The 10,940-nt window shown below is 40.9% G+C and overlaps 1 pseudogene; it reads right to left on the reverse strand.

The window, feature by feature from the left end:
- Positions 1-5,688: 5,688 nt before the first annotated feature.
- LOC109066683 overlaps positions 5,689-10,940 on the reverse strand; it is a 32,649-nt pseudogene continuing 27,397 nt past the window's right edge.

The following is a 10,940-nucleotide window of genomic DNA, read 5'->3' on the forward strand; positions in this document are numbered from 1 at the left end:
ATTGTTTTGTATCTGTATTCATTTTGCTTTTGCTTGAAAAGAGAGACTTGGAAGCTTTAAGTATAAAAGAAACAAATGCAGTCATTAACATTTCAAACAGACCTTTTAACTGATACTGGTGTAACACAGAATTTAAAAGTTCTTTTTTTGTACTTTAGTTTCTTAAAAAAAGCTAAACAGAACTGCTGATAAGTTAAAATAGTAATTTGGTCTACTTTCAAATGTCACATTATTCAATTTACTTGCCAAAGTGTAAACAGTTGTGAAATTTACTAGCACTTTCTAATGAAACTGTTTCCTTACGCCAATTTTTTTCAGTGTGGACTAAATGTTAGCTTTAATTAAATATTTAAGCAATTAAAACATAAATATTGTTATTTTAGAGCCTCCAAAGTAAGAATATATGTTTAATTTTGCATTTAAGACATAAACTGAATCGCCCATCCATCTTCACAACACAAAATATTTTGGAAAACAGAATGTAGCATGTTTTTTCTTAACAATGTCATAATTGTTTACAAATGACAATAACCATATGCAATTATGCTTAATAGTAGAAATGACAGAAGAAAGCAAATTATGTTAATGTAAAGCCATCAAACTCCTTAAAAACAATAACCCAGGGTGCAGAATATCTAGGAGATGCCTGTGTTAGGTTTGTGTTTGTGTCATGTTTTATCTTTCTGCACACCGTGCGTAGATGGGGCCTCCTCAGCATTAATTTTCTGTCCTGGATTTTGGTTTGTGAGATTTGATGTGGACTACAGATGAATACGTAACATCATCCTGCAGAGATAATAAACACACACGTTACATGTTAAACGTGGAAAACATTAATGTTTTCATCAGCTGTTTGGAACTCCTCATTCCTGACGGCACCCATTCCTGACAGAGCATGCATTGCGGAGACACAGATGCAATGGCTCACATGGTAAACAAAATCTGCTGGTAAAACAAACTATCTTTGTTCTTTTTAAATTCATTTTAGATGTGTAAGTAATGCAAAATGCACTCACAAAACACATGTCAAGCATTTAAGCAGAAGCTTTCAAATCGTTCAAAGCAAGCAGTGTTAACATGAAAAATGGCAACGAACACTTGGAGAGAAGTGTTTTTTCCTAAATAGTACTGATCTGTGCCAATTACCTGAGTAGATCTGCTCATGTCTGCCAACAGGTTGAGATACACAACCACCCCCTCTTCCTAATACAACCATGCCTAAGAAAAACAAATAAACCTTTCGTCATATCAACTGTGTGTGATAAATACATGTCCCCAAACTTTAAACTAAACCGTTTTGTGAGTTCTCTGTGTGTCCCCTTAATATGCTGATGACGCTGGAGTAAGTCCACGTCCGGTCTCTACAAGCACAAGGTTGTTCACGCCAGTGGCAACATGCAAAAGCCAACACTAGCAGCTACACATGCAGCGGCCCTTTACGCTATGTTGGAGCTCAATGAACGTACCGCTAAAATGTGTCAATCTCAACAAGCTAATTTTATGAAGAAAACATTATATGCATGCAGTGGTTGCATGAGTCACAGAAATACACAAACTGGAAAATTTATTTGAGGAAATGAGAGAATATTTGCAGAATACAGCATTTCAAAAAAAAAAGAAAGAGCTAAAATTAAAAACAGAGCTGTTTTTCTGATAAATTGATGCTAAACCACATTACAATATTTTCTTGCAGTTTTAACCCTGTAATGCCTGGCATACAAAATAAGTCTGAAAAGTCTTTTAAAAATGGATCAGTTTATTGAACCTTTTACAATCAAAATCGAAAATTGAAATAATTTGTATTGTTGTTTATAGTTTATTTTCTTTACGTTTGATCCATCATGTTGTAATTATGCTCATATATTTTTGATAACAGTGAGAACATGAAGCGCGGTTTATGCATTTCAAATATGAATTTGCTGCAGATATGCTGATAAAAAGGATCATGAAATTCTGATGCTTGTAATGTGAATCAATGAGATTCCTTTACAACAGTACAGCAGACACTGACATAAAATGATCTAAATATCAGTCGTCACTCTATTCATATGTGGCCATTAAATATGCACATTCATAGGAAAAGGATCATGTTTGTGACCACAGTGTGTTACAAATGGACCACAGGACCGCGTCTTTCACAGATCAGTAGGGGACAGTCTGGGACGATACTACACCTGAAACGGCACAGGCAGAATCATCATGGTGATCTGTAGTCTACTGAAGTTTTATTGCATGTATTGCCGCCAAGGCCAATAAATGTTCAATGATTCTGTTATCAATAGATATCATCCGTTTTATCATGACAGTTTTGTCGCTGAAAATATTCATTTTGAAAGTATTACTCTTCAGCGCGCTTATTTTTATTATGCTAGCTATACGTTGTGGGATCATCTAAAGTCACAAATCTTAAATACATAGCTTAGAGGTATAAGAACTATGACCAGAAAAGGAACACCGTATTTTTTAACACACCACACTCCCCTTGTCTTATGCCCAACTTACTACAAAAACAGACACCGTCAGCGCTGATGTCACGTCAGTTAAAGAGCATGAAAAACGTACTCTGTTACTTTCATAACTTTGGTTCCCTGAGATTTCTCTGAGGACTGAAGACTTATTCAATCACACAGTGTAAGTGCAGGGCCATTGGTTCGTGCAGTGGTTATAAAAAACAACCAATGGCCCAGCAGCGGTGCTGCAAACGAGCCTATGGCGGTGAGCCCCACAGAGCCTGCCAGAATGGCAGGGCCATCTGGCTATATAAGCGGACATTTTTGCTATAGTATCTCAGGTCAATTCGACTGAATTACAACACCAGTCGTGCAGCGTCATGGCACCGCAAGGGACGCTGTACTCATTATTCCCGAATCTCAGGGAACCAAAGTTACGAAAGTAACCGAGTATGTTCCCTATATATACTTCACTCGTACTGTGTCGCTAAACCTTAGCGGACCAACAACACCTCCCACGTGCCATGAGAGAGGAACGACTGATATGACTGGCCTTTGAGTGGAAACAGCTCAAAGGGACCAATTATACACAGGGTGAACCCTGCAAGTGGTTAAGAAGGCTGAACTCATTGAGGTGGGAATTCCAACCTCGGGTGAATTGGCTCTCATTTCTCTTATGGGACTCTGATGGCCCAGAGTAGTAAGCTAGTGTGATAGCATCAACTAACCATCAAGAGATCCTCTGCTTTGTGACCGGGGACCCTTTGGTGCGGCCGCCAAAGCATATGAAAAGTTGTTCCGACTGCCTGAAGAGGGCGGAGCGCTCAATGTTAATTCTCAATGCCTTAACTGGGCAGAGAAGGTTAAACTCCTGGTCCTCCCTCATAAGGAGGAAGCGCAGAGAGAGTAATATCCTGTGCTCTAAATCGGCATGTAGAGCACTTTAGGGACACTACCCATGTCTTGGCCTTGGCGTCATTAGGGCAAACTCAAGATGGGGCAGGGCTTGTTGAGAGAGCCTGCAAGTCACATACTCACTTAAACCGATGCTAGCGCCAGCAGCAGAGCAGTTTTCAGCGACAGGCTTTTTAAGCTCGCAGACTGGAGTGGCTCAAAGGGCCATGGGTAGATCCAATGTAGGGACCACGAGGGGCCGGGGCAGGTGGAGCCTCCTGGATACCCTCGGGAAACGACAACAAGGTTGTTCTGGCCCCTCGACTGCCGCTATTGGAGCGTGAAAGGTCTATAGCTGCCACATAGACTTTGAGCGTGGAAGGGGAGAACCCTTGTCCAACAGCTCATGAAGTAGGACAATATCACTGATATGTCACATGTTATTGGTTTCGCACCAGGCGGAGAAAATCGACCTACACTTAAGGGCGAAGAGGGCATCTCGTAGACAGGGCTCTAACTAGCCTGTGATATCGTATTCAGGATACTCTCTGGGAGATCTACTGATTCCCGTTGAGAGCCCATAGATTATAAATAGATATTTGACTGTGTAGCCCAAAGATATTTACATACCTCACTGTATAATGCACCTTCTTTTTATACTTGCTATATAATGCACCTTCTCTTCTCTTTCTTTGCACCCTGTGTTGTATGAACAGTCATTTGCATTGAGCTGGTCTCTGCCCTCCTACCTCATAACTTGCACTATATGTCATAAAGCTTAATGTATATACACACATTCTATATTTTATTTTATATACTCTGTTATTTGCACTTCTCAGTTAGATACGCTGCATTTCATTGGCTCTGTTCTTGTACTCTGCACAGTGACAATAAATTTGAATCTAATCTAATCTAATCTAATGTAGTGCCCACAGCTCGGGATGGGGGTTCCAGATTTTTCTGTTTGCATGAGAAAGGAGGTCCTGCCTCAGGGGAATGGGCCACGGAGCTGCTGTCATCAGCTGAGACAGCTCTGAGATCCAGAGATGGTTCTTCCAGAGCTGGGCCACCAGAAGCACTCTGTGCCTGTGCTTTGGACTCACTTGACTACCTGGGGATCAGGGGACGATTGGGGAAAAGCATATAGGAGGAGGTTGGGCCATTCGTGGACCAACGCGTACTTGTTCTTTGAAAAATAAGTTTGGCAGTGAGAGTTGAGCCCACCTTGGCAATTTATATATATATATATATATATATATATATATATAATATATATATATATATATATTTATATATATATATATAGATCATATATATTATATATATATATATAATATGACACCACCATCATGCCATCTGATTCTGACAAGCAAGTGGGTGTCCCCTTCACAACTGGCAATGTCCTGAGGAGCTCGACATACTGCCACTCAGTCCGAGGCAGTTGATGTGTAGCTGACCTTTTGCATTCGTCCAGGAGCCGAAGGTTGGTCTACCTTCACACAGAGCTACCCAACCTGTGTTGGATGCATCTTTCAGGACAACTTTCCTTCTGTAAACCAATCCCATAGTCACGCCCTGCTTGAACCCCTGTATGTCCTTCCCGGGGGCCAGGGCCGTCACGCAGGCCTGGTCCACCCTGATGTGGATGCGTCCATGACACCACGCATGGGGCGGAATTAGAGGTTTCAACCAGTACTGAAGGGGTCTCATTCTGAGCAGGCCCAACTGAAGTACCGGTGCTGCAGAGGCCATGAGGCCCAGCATCCTTTGAAAACTTTGAGAAAGTAGGGGGGCTCCAATTCTTGAAGGAAGCCGCAAGCTGCTGTATAGCCAGTGCACGGTCCTGGTGCGACTATCACCATCATGTGGACTGAGTCGAAAACTGGCCCCCAGGAACGAAGTTCGCTGGCTGGGGGGACAGAGAGCTCTTGGCAAAATTGATCCTGAGTCCCAGGCGCTTTTAGAGGAGGAGGGACCTGTGGGCTATTAGCGCGGCCTCAGACTGTGCAAAAACAGACCAGTCGTCGAGGTAATTCAGGATACGAATTCCCATCTTTCTCAGAGGGGAGAGGGCCATGTCCATGCACTTCATAAAAGTATGGGGAGCCAGAAACAGCCCGAAGGGCAGGATTGTGCATTTATAAGCCACTCCCTCAATGGCGAATCTCAAGAATTGTCTGTGATGATGAGCTATCTGGATGTGAAAGTAAGCATCTTTTAGATCCAGCGAAAAGAACCAGTAACCTGGGTGGATTTGCGATAGTGTAGTCATTGTGAATGGCCGTTTCAGGAGGGCGCGGTTCAGGCGTCTGAAATCAAGGATGGGCCACAGGCCACCATCCTTTTAGGGAACGAGGAGGTAACGGCTGTAAAAGCCTGATTTGCTCTGAGCTGGTGGAACAGTTTCTACGGCTCGTTTACCAGCAAATTCTTTACCACGGCTCGCAGAACGCACGTTCCTGCTGTGCACTGAGGTGGTTATGGTCCAGATGCATCTAACTCTGAAGCTGTCAGTGATAATAATCACTAGTGACAGTATTCTCTTTGAAACTGCCTAAAATGATCAAAGCACTCGTAGCAGAGGGACAATGAAGATCCTTACGTGTACACATGTAGGCAGATCAAAGCGCTATGAAAATATGGGGGGCTAAACCGGCGCAAAAAATGACTAAACAACCCCCACACAACACCACCTCTATCTCACCATCTCTTTCTCCGAGGAGACTGAGAGCAGGGGAGGCAGGGCCCAGCGCAGCGCTAATCCTTAGTTTAAACACACTGGTAGATCAAGGCACTGTGTGCATAGTGAAACACGCGGGCTATGCTGGCGTGAAAAATCACCCAAGCCTGATCACTCAAACCCCGCGATTTTACTTCTTTCTCCAAGGTGACTGGGAGAAGAGAAACGTGAGAGCGGGGGAGGCGGGGCCGCCCAACGCAGTATTATATGATCCATTCAGAAGAAATAATCTGAGATCCTATGGCGAAATGCCAGTTTATATAGCCAGATGGCCCCACCCATTCTGGCAGCTCTGGCGGGCTTCACTGCCATAGGCACGAACCAATGGGCGGCTGTGGCCTAATGGTTAGAGAATTGGACTTGTAACCAGAAGGTTGCAGTTTCGAGTCTCGGTGCTGGCAGGAGTTGTAGGTGGGAGTGAATGAACAATACCCATGGCTGAAGTGAACCCCCCAGTTGCTACCCGGGTGCTGGATATAGCTGCCCACTGCTCCGGGTGTGTGTTCACGGTGTGTTCACTTCTCACTGCTCTGTGTGTGCTCTTGGATGGGTTAAACGCAGAGAACCAATTCTGAGTATGGGTTACCATACTTGGCAAATGTCATGACTTTCACTTCACTTTCAATGGCCGTGTAGTTACACTGCACGATTGAATACGTCTTCAGTATTCAGTTTTTCCCTATAAGTGTCTAGTGATGCAGTACAAGTGAAGTTTCAATAGGGAACATATTATTGTAAGATATATTGTTTGTATTTCGCTATAAAAATGACAGAATTTTAAAGCTTAGGTTTTGCTTTATATTAAAAGTACCAAAAGCACAAAGCTTATTGCTATTATTGGGGGGCTGGCACCTTACAAATAATAAATGCAATCGAATGTTATTTTCAAGCATACTGTCTCTGCAAGTACATGACACATGCTATTATTTCTGCTAATAATCCATCATATATTCAAATTAGATACCATCCCACTGTAACCAATCCAGGCGCACCCAAATCCAGCAAACTAAACACTATCAAACAAAACTCTACTCTCTAAATATTCTAACTTTAATCTCATAATTGCTACAAATTAATTATTGTAATTTTGACTTATTCTCACAATATTTAGACTTTATTCTAGCAATTTACATTTTCTCAAAATATTATCTTTTTTTCTATTTTTAACATGGTGCGTAAAGGCCGTTGTAAATAATGCTACGCCTTTATTCTCAAAATAGTATGACTTTAATCTCGATGAACAATATGGCTACAACTTTATTCTCGTAATTTTTATTTTATTCTCAAAATATTATAACTTTAATCTCGTAATCTTATTTTTTTATATATTTTATTTTATTACTTTATTTACTTATTTTTTATTTTACGTGGCACTAAAACACCATTGCAGATGTAGTCTGGGTGTTTAACTGCAGGATGTTTAATGCCTGTAGGGAGCTCTGTGATCACGCAGGGGAAAAAAACACGCATTCTTAATGGCCACATCTGTATCTCCAAAAATAATGATTTGTAAATAATGATTGAGAATCAAATGAATGATGGAGAATCAAGTGAAGCTGAGCTGATTCAGTCCAGTAAGTGTTCATCTGGAAATATTACTGCAGTTATTCTGACGTTTACTTGATTAAAATCACTCAAGATCTGACACAAGAAGCTTGAGCTGAAGCTAGATGTTTGTACAATTACACTAAAAGAGCTTTGACTGGATAAAACACTCTAAACTATCGCTCAGAGACAGAAGACACAAGGAGATTGTGTGTGACATCATACATCCGATCACCTACCTACACAATAAATACTAAACATTCAATTACCAGTTTCCAATTACCTGCTGCTGTTTTATTACTTGATTTCTTTCCTTTAATCTGCATCACGGTGGAGTATGTCACTTCATCCTACAAACACAAAAGCAATTTTATTTGTATTTCATTCATGAATAGTGTATTATATTCTGATCATGAACTGCTCACCTCATCATTTGATCTCTGGATCTCTTGGCTTCCTCTGCTTCCTTTTTTAGCTGTAATATTATAATGATTTCAGTTAAACACAAACTTCTAGCTTTGCTTTTCTTCTATTTTTTTAGTCAATGCACAGTTCACGATTGTTGGTTGTGTGTGTTCGTACCTCTTGCAAATCTCCAGAAGATGCATCCAGCCGCCAGCAGCAGCATCAGACAGAGCAGAAAGACCAGAAATATCAGATAGTATTGATAATCGAGAGCATTTATAACAGCAGGATCTGAGAACACACACACACACAAAAAAGTTCACAATCATGAATTTCTTTGGTTATGTTCACAGGAACGCAGATGTTTTATTTAGTGTCTCAATGTAACACTGTCACATAACTGTATCACTGAAATCATTTCAGTCTCATCTGAAACTAATCTGAGGTGTTTGTACCTGTAAGAGTGAGAGTGACGTTTCTGGATTGTTTGCCGTTGACTGAACACACATACAGTCCTCCGTCAGTCTCGGTCAGGTTTGAGATCCGTAAGAAGAGATTATGAGGAGAATCTCTGATCGTCTGGAATCGGCCGTTGATCTCCTCAGTGTCTGAAACCAGCATCTCATTCACAGCTGCTCGTGTCCATTCAAAGTGCTCTGGGCTGGTTTGGGGATCTTCACAGGAACATGGAAGAATCACGGATTCTCCTGCAGATGAGCTCTTGGTGATGTGATGTTCGGATAAAACACAGCCTGCAGGACAGAGAGACTCAAGAAACACTGACAAAAACATGCTTAGTTTCCCAGGCAAACTGAATCATTGAGTGACTGAGTTAATTCAAGCACAACAGTTTCACCTTTAACGATGAGTCTGGTGTCAGCGGATGTTTTGTGGTTAACTGTGCATCTGTAAGTGCCCTGGTCGTCTTCAGTCAGATTGGAGATCAACAGAGACAGATTTGATGTAGTGGTCTTGTGAAACGTGTTGGACTCTGTCTTTATACCGTGGAGTTTCACTGGACACTTCAGTCCCACTGGACTCTACATGGGTCCATCTGAAAGTCCTCAGGTTTGGAGTTTGGGTCTTCACATGAGCAGGACAGAAGCACAGAATCACCCGTGTACTTCGTTTCAGGTTCCCGCTCAGTCTCTGACAGTGTGCATCCTGTGAACAGTGTGAAAACTTTGTCATGGATACTTTTCTTTTGTGGGACAGTTATGCAGGATGGATCCATTCAGACAAGGGCGTAGGTTTCCTTTTGACATTGTTGGGGACATAAACCCAAGTACCCGCAACTCCCCCCGCACCAAACACCCAATAATTTTTGCTTTTCTGATAGACATTGGACCACAGTATCATGTCACTTAAAGTCTTCATTTACAGCTTATGTTTGCCAACATATTCATAACTCCTTAATAGTTTTTTTTTTTTTTTTTAGTATGTTTAACAGTCAATAATTAAAGAATTTTTATTTTGTGAACCAACAACATCAGCATCATAGTCTTTATCACGCATCACTTCATTTTAATATTAATCGAATTGGACCCAAGATGATTCTTTCTGAAAGAATACTCTGCTGTTGCTATAGTAACTAACACAACTTTCATGCGCATCTGATTGACACAAACCGCACGCTATTATTTCAGTGTTGTTGTTGTTTTTTTTTTTTTTTTTTTTTTTTTTATGGATATTTCAGCTAACAATTTGATTTTTTAACATTCAGTTGAACAACTTGAAGTTAAAGTTAAAGATTGTCCACGGTGATGCTGTTCCAAATCCTGCTGCACCACAGAGTGCCACTTACATATTTTTTACCATAAAGTCACATTATATTTGTCCGAAATTATTGTTATGTGTATCTTTCCGCACAACCTTTTTCTGTCCCTATTCTTTATATAGAGAGCTAGTATGTTTTTACATAGGGAGCTAATAATAGCCATAGATTGCGCTTTCTCTTTCTTTGCTCTGTTTTGTTAAACACCGTACTTCAAACTCATCGATGCAACTTTGTTCATTCCTGAAGTGAACTTCTATATTAACTGTTTTGGACTGCTGTCTTGAATTGGGTGCAACACCTGTGAGTTGCTCTAAACGCGACACTGTGCTTCTTGTCCGGTGAGTGACTACATTCTGCCCATTAAAATAAATAAATGCACATCCTTGAAAGCGCGCCGTTTTCTAAAGTAGCCTATTTACTTTAACTCTTAGGTAATAATATCAATGGTATGATGTTTCAGATGCGTAATCAGATGCGAAATTACAAAACATATACATATATTTAATTGTTTTTTTTCACAATTATTGCTAGGGACAGTTTGGCAGTTGCTGGATATTGGTAGGGACACGTCCCTGGCGCCCCCCCCCCAATTCTACGCCCCTGCATTCTGCTGATCTCCGGGTCTGGCGGTAGCACTTTTAGCTGCAGCTTAGCATAGATCAATGAAACTAATTAGACCGTTAGCATCTCGCTCAAAAATGACCAAAGAGTTTAGATATTTTTCCAATTTAAAACTTGACTCTTCTGTGTAATTACATCGTGTACTAAAACCGACGGATAATGAAAAGCTGTTATTTTCCAGGCCGATATGGCTAGGAACTATACTCTCATTCTGGTGTAATAATCAAGGAACTTTGGTGCCATACCATGGGTGCAGCAGGCGCAATGATATTACGCAGCGCCTGAAAATAGTCCCCAGCTAACTTCCACCATGACCCGTTCGGAAATTTTCAGGCGCTGTGTAATATCACTGCTACAACTTTATTCTCATAGTTGAATTTTCTCAAAATATTATCTTTTTACTATTTTTAACATGGTGCTAAAACACTGTTGCACATAATGCTAAGCCTTTATTCCCAAAATAGTATGACTTTAATCTCATTTAGCTACGATGTTATTCTCAACAAGA

Source organism: Cyprinus carpio, unplaced genomic scaffold (genome assembly GCF_018340385.1).
Source record: "Cyprinus carpio isolate SPL01 unplaced genomic scaffold, ASM1834038v1 S000006470, whole genome shotgun sequence".
NCBI lineage: Eukaryota > Metazoa > Chordata > Actinopteri > Cypriniformes > Cyprinidae > Cyprinus > Cyprinus carpio.